The sequence below is a fragment of the Adiantum capillus-veneris genome, chromosome 1 (genome assembly GCF_014529385.1).
Source record: "Adiantum capillus-veneris isolate H3 chromosome 1, ASM1452938v2, whole genome shotgun sequence".
In the NCBI taxonomy this organism is placed as follows: Eukaryota; Viridiplantae; Streptophyta; class Polypodiopsida; order Polypodiales; family Pteridaceae; genus Adiantum; species Adiantum capillus-veneris.
The window spans coordinates 16,959,436-16,972,589 of NC_140931.1; positions in this window are offsets into that span (position 1 = coordinate 16,959,436).

Genomic DNA, 13,154 nt, shown 5'->3' on the forward strand with positions numbered 1-13,154 from the left:
TTTCAAATGATTCTAAGAGCAGAGTCCCAGTGGTGCTTTAGTATATTAATAGTATTAAGGGTTGAATAAATAATCCAGGTGGTTCTGCACAAAGCCTCAAAAGAAAAGTTTGAACTCTCACTTACCAAATTTGTTAAAGAGGTGAGCGTGCACGCTTGCGAGGAAGAGGGTGTGATTTTTGATTGGTTAGTATGTTTTCTAGGCTCTTAATACAAACAAATTCCAATTGATTTGTAGCTCTACTATTTTAATGGGAGTTGTCTCCCTCGTACCACTAAAGTGATTGATATGATGGGTGTAGATCTCACAAAAATTGCTAGTGCACAGTGAGACCCGGCTCTAAATCATGGCAAAAACACTACCTATACTCCTCAAAAATCACTGTAGGTCGCTGCTTGGAAACACATTGCTATAGGTCACTATCTGCAATGTGCCGCCTTCAATGCACATGCATAGTGCATGTCCCCTTTCATGCACAGACTGCATCACTTTAAACAAAGCAAGTCGCAAGTTGCAAGTCACAACTCACGAGTGGCATGCATGGTGCACCGCACATGAAGCTTCCTTTAATATAGAAACTATGCATCACCTGGAGTTTTGTTCACAAATTTTTTCTATTTCCTCGATTGAGTACCCCTTTACTTGTGATTGTTTTTCTTACGCAGTGCTGCCAAGGTAGAGGCCTATTTTGAAAAAAGCACATGCGTTCACAGTGGGAGACATACCTCTATTTAGAGAGAGAGAGAGAGAGAGAGAGAGAGAGAGAGAGATAAATCAATCAAGATTCTTGCTAAATTAATAAGCCTTGCACCAACTGAAATTAGATACCTATTTTCAAAAAAGCACATGCACTCACAGTGAGAGAGGATCACTCTGACCTCTATTTTTAGAGAGAGAGAGAGAGAGAGAGAGAGTCAATCAAGATTATTGCTAAATAAATAAAGCAAAAAAATCTTTAAAGGTTGTGCAACAATGATTACTGAAAGGTATTAGGTTTTCTCAAGCAAGACACAACAATGTTCTAAGAGTAATCATCTTTCCCTCTCACAAATTTTTCTTCATGTGTACCTTCACAATACTGTCTCTCTTAAGATGGATTCAAAGGTAGTGAAGAAGCTAAATAGTAAATGGGGTCTTTAGCGGCAAGCCAAACAACGGGAGTACATGTTCAAGTGTATTTGGCATTATCCCATTATCCTATGGGCATCAAACATAGTTGCCTTATTTTGTTGATCAAGATTATTGCTAAATGAATAAAGCAAAAAAATCTTGATTACATTGGGTAATGGACTCTTCATGACATTTTCACTTGGGGTAGATCCCATCTGAAATCTCTAACTTCTTTGATTTGGCTCGTGTCCATTTTTGCACATTAGGGGATGGAGTTTATAAACAGTGAGGATCTGTTTGCGCGCGCGCGCACGCACGCACGCACACACACACACACACACACACACACACACACACACACACACACACACACACACACACACACACACACACACACACACACACACACACACACACACACACGGTGCCTCCCGGTTGCTTACTTGTAGTCGGCATCTCAAGGTTGGCATGAAGGATGTCTTGTAGACCTAGACTAAAGATGTTGGAGTACATCGTTATGGGGAATTAAAAAATTTAGGTGGATAGTTAACAACAGTGGTAGATAGACCTAAATAAGTTGCCAATAGTCTGCCTGTGGATAGAGTGCCTTTTGAGTATTTGTAAAGATGTGGGATGGTTGCTTTAGGAAGTTGAGCCTTGGAGGAGAGTCATAGGGAATGTGTGTGATGTTTTCCACTATTCTAATCATCGTGGCTCCACAAAAAATCAAGAAGAGGAATGGCTTGCTACTTCAATTTCTTTGATTATTCAAACTTTGTGGTGGATCTCGCTTGGTTTTACCATTTGCTTGATAAATATTGCTCTGTGTATGGTAAGACTCTTATAAACATGTCCTAGAAGTTTCATAACGTTTGGATGTCGTTTTATGCTGTAACGGATGTGATTTGTTTGCCGATGAGCGATTAGTTTGTGGTGATTTCTATCATTTGAGTGTAGGCTCAGTTAGATGTGAGTTGTTTTTTGTTTTTAAAAAGATTGATAATCTCTTGTAGCCTCAATGCACTAGTCGAGTCAACTTCGTCCCATGGATTGACAATTATATTCGTGGTTCTCGCTACGTCTGCAATAAGATATATAGGAGTGAGGTTAGACACCCATCTCAGAGAGAGAGAGAGAGAGAGAGAGAGAGAGAGAGAGAGAATTGGGTGGTTAGGGTTGCCTGCTAATCAACTAAAGGTGGGCATCTCTAATTGCTAATGGTAGGTGGTTGCTTGGGATAGGGTTCGATTGCATGGCATGGTCCATGCTCAACACTCAAATTGAGGGTGACATGAGGTGAAGGTGGCGGTAGAGAGAGGTTTGAGACAAAAACTATTGATGTCATTCATAGCTCAAAAAAAAAGGTAGGCGAGTGTAGCTAGAGATCACTCAAGGTGACGGTTGCATGTGAGGCAGGCATCGAGCCTAAAGCTCACTCATTACTCAGACCCTGAATTTTCCTACGATGGCAAAGAAATAACTCGTCATCCTCTAGTCGCTTCCTCAAAACTCCCATCGAAGAAAATTCTCGTTCAATTTCTCCTTCTTATTCTGCTTCTATTAAATCTCGTTCATATATCGTTGGATATGAAACTGATGGTATGCATCTCTATTTAATTAATCATATTGTTGGGTTTGAGACTCGTGGTATGCATCTCTATCCAATTAATCATGGAGATCCAATACGTCAGAGCTAGGCTACTAATTAAACTAGTGAGATGATTAATTTTACTCACTGGGAAGATTTTTTACTCAACGATGAAAATTCATAATTACTAAAAAATCCAAGCACATTGGCAATAGTAAGAGATTAAAAATAATTATCTACATAAAATTTCAAACAAGAAGAATTGAATTCAAGGTAAACATGGCTTATCTCTTATGATCGTCACAAGCCATAGAACATAGGCACAACTTTGATACATGGCACTGCAAAATATCAAAAACAGCATTCTACAAGCCATAAAATGATAGATCTGCATATGTGGCTAGTAACATGTGCACCAAAATTGATACATGAGCACAGAGACAGAGAGCAAGAGCAAGAGAGAAAACACGTGCAGATGCACCTCCTAGAGCGGAGTGCTACATCGGCCGACGAGAGAGAAGAGAGGAGAGGAGAGGAGAGGAGAATAAACACAGGCATTGGGTGCAATCTCCCCCCGTGCTTTTGCCAAAACAATTTTAGCAATTGAATGCTCTTCAATCTCACAAGAGTTGGGTAACTCTAGCTTGAATGCATCAAAATTGATTATAGCCTTTGAAATGATGAAATTAGAGCTCTCATTAATATAATCTGCAATCAAACGTGAATTGTACCAATTGTTGTGAAATTTTAGGCCCAATTTGCAATGCAATTTCCTGCACTCACCAATTTTTGGTTGACACGATCACTTCTAGCTATTATAGTGTTCTTTAATTGAACTGCAGGATCATTGTTCAAAACTGGCTAGAATATTGATGTTTTCCACCAAATCGGTTAAAACCCAGTTGGAAGGTTTTCCCAACTTTCTAGAGCAAATTTTGAGCTTTGTCGAGCTTTACAAGTCAAATTTTGTCGGTTTTTACCAAATCACACTGCAATTTCTACCCCTGATTTGTAGTTTTGGCTTGTGAACACTGCCGTAACGGCTGGGTTTTACTGAAATTTCGTTTTGAATCGGGTTTTTGAGTGATTTTTCTTGATCAATTAGGTTTCAACGTGCTTGAGACTGCTTGATTTTTGGCCGGTCCCGTTTCGATTGATCCGATCTCTCCGTTTAAAGACGTTCCACTCTTGCTTTTTTTTTTGACAAGTTTTTGGCTTTTTTAGTGGCTCATGGTCCACTTCGATTCAATTGTTTCTCTTTTCTATTTTAAATGGCTGCTCGATTTTTTCGTGGTGTGTGACTTCCTTTGCAGATTTTGACTTGCCTTTTTTCGGAATCTCCCCTCTTTTTTTATTTGTGTTATTTTTGTGAATTTTTAAACCTTTTCTGGTTTTTTTGTAATTTTTATAGAATTTGATTTTTGGTGACTTTTTTGAGACTTTTTATGAATTTATTTACTTTTTTAATTTATTGTGATTTTTTATGAATTTTTAGGGACTTTAATCATTTGTGTGTGCGCGCGCGCGTACGTGTGTGTGTGTGTGTTTTAAAACATTTTTTGCAAATCTTTTTGGTGATTTTTCTATGTTTTTTGGATTTTTATGTGATTTTGTATTTTTTGGGACTCTTATCTACTTGCTTTTTTTGCCATTTTTAATGGGATTTAGATTATGTTTTGAGTTGAATTTTTCTCCCTTTTTAATTTTTTAATGAGTTTTCTTTTTTGTGTTTTTTAAAGTTGATTTTTTGACAAGTTTTTTATAGTTGTTTTGAATTGTGCTTTTTTATATTATTTAAATAGAAGCTTATTAAATATACTAAAAATAAATTTAAAATCCAATAAAATAAAACGTTAAAAAATGAAGGTCTACCCGTTGCATACAGCATGGCCTGATGCCATCGATGGCAAAGGGCACCGAGAGTGAAGGTGATAGAAGAGAGAGAAAGAGAAAAGGACACCTATTGGCATAGGAGAGAGAGAGAGAGAGAGAGAGAGAGAGAGAGAGAGAGAGAGAGAGAGAGAGAGAGAGAGAGAGAGAGAGAGAGAGAGAGTATGTGTGTGTGTCACGCAGCTACCGATGGAGGAGGCGATGGCGGACCAACACACACACACACACACAAACAGAGTTTTGAGCTTGTACGTGAAATGCAAGTCAAACAGAGGCGGGAGTCACGGGACGGCTTCAAAAATTAAGGGAGCACCATATAAAGTGTGTGTGTGTGTGTGTGGCTTTGTGCAAAGCACCGAAAGATTGGCTCCACATAATAAGCGTTTTTTCCCCTTGTTGGGGAGAGAGAGTGGTTAGAGCGAGAATGATTCTAGCGAGATAGTTCTCTCAAGGAGAGAGAGAAGAAAAGAGAGAGAGTGGGGAGGAGAGACGGGGGCACATAATAAGCACCCTTAGTTGCTTAAACCTGAATCACAACAAGAGGGAGTTCTCACCAAAATGACTTGTCAAATCCGATTTTTTCCGTCAAAACTGAATACTTACCACCGGAGTCATCCATGATTGCGACGTCGTGACTTTTTCGGACCGCACACCGACTCATCATTGTCAGCACCCATCGTGGCAAATATTTTCAATTTTAGTTTTCTAAATCCCCGAAAATTAGCTTAAAAATCGAAAACTCCAAAGAATTGTCCAAAAATTTCCATAAACCTCAAAAAATCATCAGCAATCGCATTCGAACACTTTTGACATGTACAAGTAAGCCAAAAATAGTAGATTCTATTGAAAATGCCGCTTATAAAAAACTCACCAAATCAGACCCCGGAAATAGCGAAATGCACAAAACTCGACCGATGAGGGCACAAAAGCACTCCCAATCATGTCGTAATTCTGCACTAAGACATTAACCAATTTTTATGCACACACACTAGTAATTGGTAGTTTTTACCAATTTTTAGGTGTGCACACAGAAGTTTTGATCTTGTCAAATTTGCAAATTAAGTGCACAAATGTTTAATTGGGCAAATCCTTAAGCACACATTGGTTTTTTAAGGCCCACATAGGGGCAAGTTAGTGCACACACACCTAAAATAAGGAGTACACACACTTAATTTTAGTGCACACAATTGCAATTGACCATTCAAGCATGCAATTATAAAATCAACAATGCAAATTACCACATAAACCCATCAATTTATGCACATTAGATTCTAGGAAAAATTCGGCATTAGGACAGCATGCAAACGCACAATTCAAAAGCTCAAAATCACCAAATGGACAACGATTATGCATACCACATAAATCTTGAATCCAATGGCACCATCCAATTACTGATTACACGATGTGTATGGTAATTCTGTCGATGCTCCAAACCCTAATCTTGTATTCCTAATGGCTTCAATATATATATATATATATTCACTATCTACATGGTGCAAGTGTCAAAGTCGACGATGCGAAAGCGTAGAGACCAAGGGGAGTGAGCACGAGAGAGAGAGTCTCTTGAACCAATCAACCTTGGCAATGAATAATTGAATGTGTGTACAATGGAGGCAAGGGGTTGCTTATATAGCAGCCTCAGTAAATTGCCCTACCCAAGATTTTGACAAATAAGTAAAATAAATACCTAAAAGCCAAACTAAATAATGGGATCACATTGGCAGTTCACTTGAGATGCCAAAACTCTAACACCCTCTTTGCAGCTCATAGTGGACATCAATAGTGAGACCAACCAATGAAGAAGCTACCGTGGACACCCCATAAGTGGCCACCAATTGGATACACCTCGGTGTTGCTCTCGTCAACTTTGTACCTGAAAGTAGTGCTATCTTGAGCATCGGTTACCTTTGTGGGTGGATTCATGAATAGGTGGACCAAAAACCTTGTCCCGGACAGAGGTTTTATAACCAGTACATAAAACCATCTATATTAGTTCAATTCAATATATTCTTTTGAGCAGCTTTTTAATTAAATATAGAATTTCCACAGCTTTTTGTTAAATATAGAAGACGGCTCTGTACCTCTTAACTATGCATGTCAGCCAGCTCTTTACACCATTACTATTTCCACGTCTCTTTTTCAAATATAGAAGACGGCTCTGTAGCTCTTAACTATGCACGTCAGCCAGCTCTTTGTCTTCCCGCTCTCTCGTTTTCCTGTCTCTCTCTAACTCTCTGTGTAGGAGCACAGATTTCTGTTTTACTTTGTAGGCCTATCACACATCTATTGTTGTCATATACTGTTCTTGCTCTCTGTAGGCCTATCACCTGGCTCAATCTCTCCCACTCTAGCATGGAGCAAGAATCTCACACTGTATGTGATTGCTCTCAGCCTCACTGTGAACTGTGTGGTAGGTATGTTGTTGATGCGGTCAAGGAATATCATGCTAGGAGAAAGAGGGAGCAGCGTGCTAAGAACAAGCTTGACCAGGTAGCACGTGAGAAAGATAATGATCAAAATGGTGCTGATGATGCAAAGCGTCAAAGACTTTGCAATGACCTTGTTATGCTCTTCAATCGACGTACAAAGGCCCTCGATGTTGCATCACACTCAGATATTTTGTGCAAGTTTGTCAATCATCCTTCTCTTGGAGACCTTGAAATGCCCAAGGCACAAAAAACCTTCGTTGAATCCATACGCAACACAATAGATGCAATCAAATTACCCAAGAGCGGATAGGAGCTCTTTCTTAAAAGGTTCATCACCACAATGCTTATGAATGTTGAGTGTACATCTACTTCAAAAGTGAATGTTTCAGCTGCATCTAAGTTGCTAAATTTGCACAAGAGAAACTTCATAGATGCAAAGAATCGGTTGAGGGCAGTAGGTGATGGCAATTTGCCAACCTCTTTGTGTGCTCGACAGCCCATGGATCGTGGTTTCATAACACCTGATGAGAAAGAGTTGATATTCTCTTTTTGGATGTCTAACACTCGTGTTTCACCCAATAAGAAGGATGTATGCAGAAAGCGTATTGGAAGAAATTCATATGTCAAACATCTTGTGCATCTTCTTGAACAATCTCAGGTAATAACTTGCTTCACTATATCCATTTTTGTTTTCTAATATTGCATTCATGACCTATATTCACTATAATTGCGTTGATAAGAGTAGATATGAAATTGGATATGAAGGAAGTTATAAATGGAAATAAGGGGAATCTGTATTTGGTCCTAGACTAAGAGTAGATAAATATTGGATGTGAAGGACAATATAAATGGAAACATAGTTTTTATCATACGTGTATGTTTGCTGAAACATACGTTTGCAGACGCATACTTTCACACATGTATGATATGTATAAACTGGTTAGGTAAAAAACTGGTTTACATAACCAGTAAAAATCTTTTAACACTTATTTCTCACTGGTATACATCGTGGTTAAGTGTTCACATGTACTGTTTGTCATGTCAGATAGGTAAAAAACATATCTGTTTGAAAGGAAAGTACTGGTTTACATATCCAGTAAAAAAAAATTAACACTTATTTCTCACTAGTATACATCGTGATTAAGTTCTCACATGTACTGGTTAGGTAAATAACATACCGGCTTTGAATGAAAAGACTGGTTTACATCAGCAGTCAGAACATTTGAACTGGTTGACACTTATATACCACTGGTACGTACGAAGGACATGTGTTCATTTTTTTTAACACTTATTTCTCACTGGTATACATCGTGGTTAAGTGCTCACATGTATTGGTTAGGTAAATAACATACCGGTTTTAAATGAAAAGACAGGTTTACATCAGCAGTAAGAACATTTGAACTGGTTGACACCTATATACCACTGGTACGTACCAAGGACATGTGTTCTTTTTTTTTTAACACTTATTTCTCACTGGTATACATCGTGGTTAAGTGCTCACATGTATTGGTTAGGTAAATAACATACCAGTTTTGAATGAAAAGACTGGTTTACATCAGCAGTAAGAACATTTGAACTGGTTGACACTTATATACCACTGGTACGTACCAAGGACATGTGTTCATATGTACTGGTTTGCCTAACCAATTAAGTGAAAAAACATACTCGTTTGAAATAAAAATACTGGTTTATAGTAATGTAACAGTTTTCTTCAAAGATAATAAAAACCTGCAGTTTTCTTCAATGTTCTTTAACCATATATGTCTTTCATTGTAGGTGGAGCTCTTTCTCAACTTCAAAGAACAATACCCTGAAATTGTAATAAGGCAGCGGGCGTTTGAGTACATGAAGCCATATTTTGTGCGGAAATTGAGAGACCGATATATTTGTTGCTGCATTTCACATGTTCAAATGTCCTTCCTAAAGGATGCCATAAATCACATGCGAAGTTCTGTATTCGGTCTGCATGGAAAAGGTTTCCAATGTCAATGCAACATATGCAAAGACAATGGTGGATGCAAGGCACCAAAAAACTATCAAGAGTGTAATAGCCTTATTGGACTCTATACTGTGGCCAAAATCAGATACGTCCACCTTCCATGCCCTTGCCTGCTTGAGTGGTCAATGTAAAAGGTGTGGCCCGGATAAGTTAGATTTTTGTGCTGCAGAGGCTGCATTTATTGCTAAAAAGATTGTGGTGAAGATTTTTGAGGACCTAGAAGTAGGAATTGCGTGTGACGGTCAGAAGAAGAAAAGGAAAGTCTTGTCGCATAAGGAAATATCATGCCAGGATCTCTCAGTCATGTTCAAAGACCATCTTAAGAAATACATAATGCATAATTTTGTGTATAGATGGCAAGTAGAACAATATAAGGAATGTATACAAAGCTTTCCAGAAGATGTTGTTGTGTCAGTTGTTGACTTTGCTCAAAATTATAGTTTCAAAGAACAAAATGAGATTCAGTCCATGCACTGGTATTCAAATCAAGTAACTATTTTTGTGCACATAACATATTTCCGAATTGCAGGTAACGACATCACCCTAGATCAGTATTATTTCTTTTGTATTAAACCTTCAATAATTTCTGATTTTTATATTATGTAGGTGACATCCACAAGACAATTCACTTCTTCATTTCAGATGACAAGCAACATGACACACATTTTGTTCAACACTGTTTTCTGAAACATGTGGAGTGGCTAAAGCAATTTGGTCTAAACATAAGGCATCATTGGGTATGGTCTGATGGAACAGCTTCACAATTCAAGCAAGAAGACCATTCTATTTCCTTGCCAGGTATACCATGTTCTAACAAACATTATCTGAAGGTGGTTTTAATATAGAGACCTATAATATTGGCAATAAAGTTGTAATAAAATGCTTGTCTAACATCAGTAATATTATAATACATGTTTTTTTTGGTAATTTTATCGTGCCAAGAGTATATTAATCTTCTTCTATCCATTGAATAAAATGCAGATACAGTGTTTTTACGGGATGGAAAATGTCTTGGAACTTTTTTGGATCCGGCCATTGTAAGGGAGAACACGACGGTGCGGGAGCAGTGATAAAAAGGTCTTTAACTCAATACCAATTGCAGCCAAACTGCCCAAAGATAGACTGTGCTGCAGATGTTGTGGCATTATTGAGACGGACCTTGTCAGATGGTGCTACAGCCACCTATACATCCCAGGCCCGTTATGTAAGCAGGATTTTTTGGGTGATTGAATTGGGGGATGTCGAAAGGGGAAAAATTTGGGATGTGAAGGCTGTAAAAAATACCCGCTCAATGCACTCTTTTTCTGCATATTTAGAGCATGATACAACTGCTTTGAGAACACGTTCACTGTCTTGTTTCTGTAGTGCATGTAAACAGGAAAAGTGGAGGAGATGTGTGAGCAAGTCACATGTTCCTTTCTGGACATACCTTATTTTGGAGCCTACAGAAGAAGGGGAAGACGATGACGACGAAATAAATGAGGATGCAACGTATGAAGGACACTATGACACCCTCAGTCAAGCTCTTATTGTCGGTGATAATTTTGCCGTTCCCGCACCAAATGACAATGAAGAAAAAGTGGATTTCTATATAGTGAAATGCACTACAGCTATTCAGGAGTTTCATTCAGACGCTGAAGATGACTGGGGCAATATCATTGGGTGAGGATCCTATGCTATCAAAGGGTTTTACTATCGTATGATAAATGAGCAGACCTATGAGCTTTTGGACAAAAAGCCAGAGGTGTTCATATATTCACATCTTGTTCGGGCAATCAAAATCCCCATGATATCCCATCCCAGCAACTCAAAACTATATACAATATCACTTGATGTCAGTGAGTCTATCTACAATAGTATGCCTTTTGAGTTTAACCATCTTAAGAAATGCATAATGCATAATTTTGTGTATATCTGCCTTTAATTGTAAACTAAACTGTGTTTGAAACCAATCACTTCTCAGTATCATACCGGTATCATACAAGCCCCTCTCCCTCTCTCTCTCTCTCTCTCTCTCTCTCTCTCTCTCTCTCTCTCTCTCTCTCTCTCTCTCTCTCTCTCTCTCTCTCTCTCTCTCTTTGTCACTTCTTAGTATCACACCGGTATCATACCAGTCACTTCTCAGTATCATACCGATATCATACCAATCACTTCTCAGTATCATACCGGTATGATACCAGTCACTTCTCAGTATCATACCCGTATGATACCGGTATCATACCAGTCATTTCTCAATATCATACCGATATCATACATTCCCTCTCTCTCTCTCTCTCTCTGTCTTTGCCACTTCTCAGTATCATACCAGCCACTTCTCAGTATCATACCGGTATCATACCAGTCTGTCCTCAGTATGATACCGATATCATACAAGTCCCTCCCTCCCTCCCTCTCTCTCTCTCTCTCTCTCTCTCTCTCTCTCTCTCTCTCTCTCTCTCTCTCTCTCTCTCTCTCTCTCTCTCTCTCTCTCTCTCTCTCTCTCTGTCACTTCTCAGTATCATACCGGTATCATACCAGTCTGTCTTCAGTATGATACCGGTATCATACAAGTCCCTCTCTCTCTCTCTCTCTCTCTCTCTCTCTCTCTCTCCCCTTTTATTTGCAAGATACTTCAAATATAGAATACAATGTATTTCCCTGCAACTTGCTTGTAAATGTATTATACACGAATTCTGTTACATTGATTGACAAATAGACTAAGTAATTCTCCATTTACATCCATCGACAAAAAAATACATCGACAAAAGTCGCCCACTTCACAGACTTTATGAAGCTTTTTTTTTATAGTGAAAATATGTTCCTTTCTGCTTGAAAAATTCAATCCGCCATTTCCAATAAAAACGATGCACATAGGTGTCGTCAGGTTGTCCGTCTGCACAAATTACAGTCCTCTTTGTATACTCAATTCTGCCCTTAGAGTACAACCAGTGTGCCAGCCAGTTTATGACAGTGGTTGACAGAAAATAGGCGCGCACTTCTTTAGACTGCTTTCTAGCTTGGGAAAAACAAGAAATGACCCCAATGGATTAAACATTAGCTTATATCCAGAATCATCAAAGATAAGTGTGTCAGGTGGTAGGTCAGGAAAATTTTCGAGATTCTTGTGGAACACCGGTTTATCTGTCACGCCCAATTTAAAAGGGACCATTGTGCACTGCGCCTGACTTACCACTCTATTGAATCTTTTGTGGTGGTCAGGGAACACTATCTCTAGCGTGCGTTTGAGCTTCTCAAACTCGCAGCAGCTCCATATCCACACTTCGAACCATCTGAAACAAAAATTCAGAAACACTTTTGCATCGGGCCTTACCCAAAACTGTGTATCCCCTTCAACAGCATACCGCATTTCTGGACAGTAGGGAAATTCTTCACCATATTTTCCATCAAATTTCTTGAGCAGTAATCCATTAAGGTCCAAAATGAGAACCCTACGCTAGACGCTCAATGGAGGTGGTGGCCTTCGCCATATTAGTGGGATTCTTTTAATTAGTCTATACCATAGGGGAGACACGAGCACTGCAGGAGACAACACGCAATTCCATATTGCACGAATGTCAGCCCTGCCATTCTGCTTGTCAGCCCTGAACCTATCTGCAAGGCGCCATTCTTCAACTGAAAACATATCTGCAGATGCAAAATTACACAAGACTCAAATTTAAATATGCAATTAGGACATATCTACAGATTGAAATCATACAATAAAAATACACAATGTTCAAAAATTAGGCACAAGATGAAAGTGACGTCGAATGGGAAAGAAAGTTATATTAATTTCAGAAGTGGTTACATAAAAAGAAACGTAGGGGGGGCAAACTAAAATCTTTTGCAGGCTCTGGGTTTAGGGTCAGAACTTGTGCCAGTATTCTGCATCTCCTTAGTGTCTTCTATGTCCATCTCCTCTTCTGGCTACCCCTGGGTCTCTTCCTCTTCCTTGCTTTTTTGCTCCATTTCAGGCTTCTCATCTCCAATCTTCTCGATTTTTTTTCTTTTTGCCTTTCTTATATGCTGAGGAAGGTTCTCCTCGGGACTTCCCTCCAGCCTGACATCTACACGACCATCAGCTTTAGAAAGCTGTGCAACAAAAGATCACTTATTAGAGCCTTAATCAATGAAAAAACTTACTCTTGCCACGTTGGCC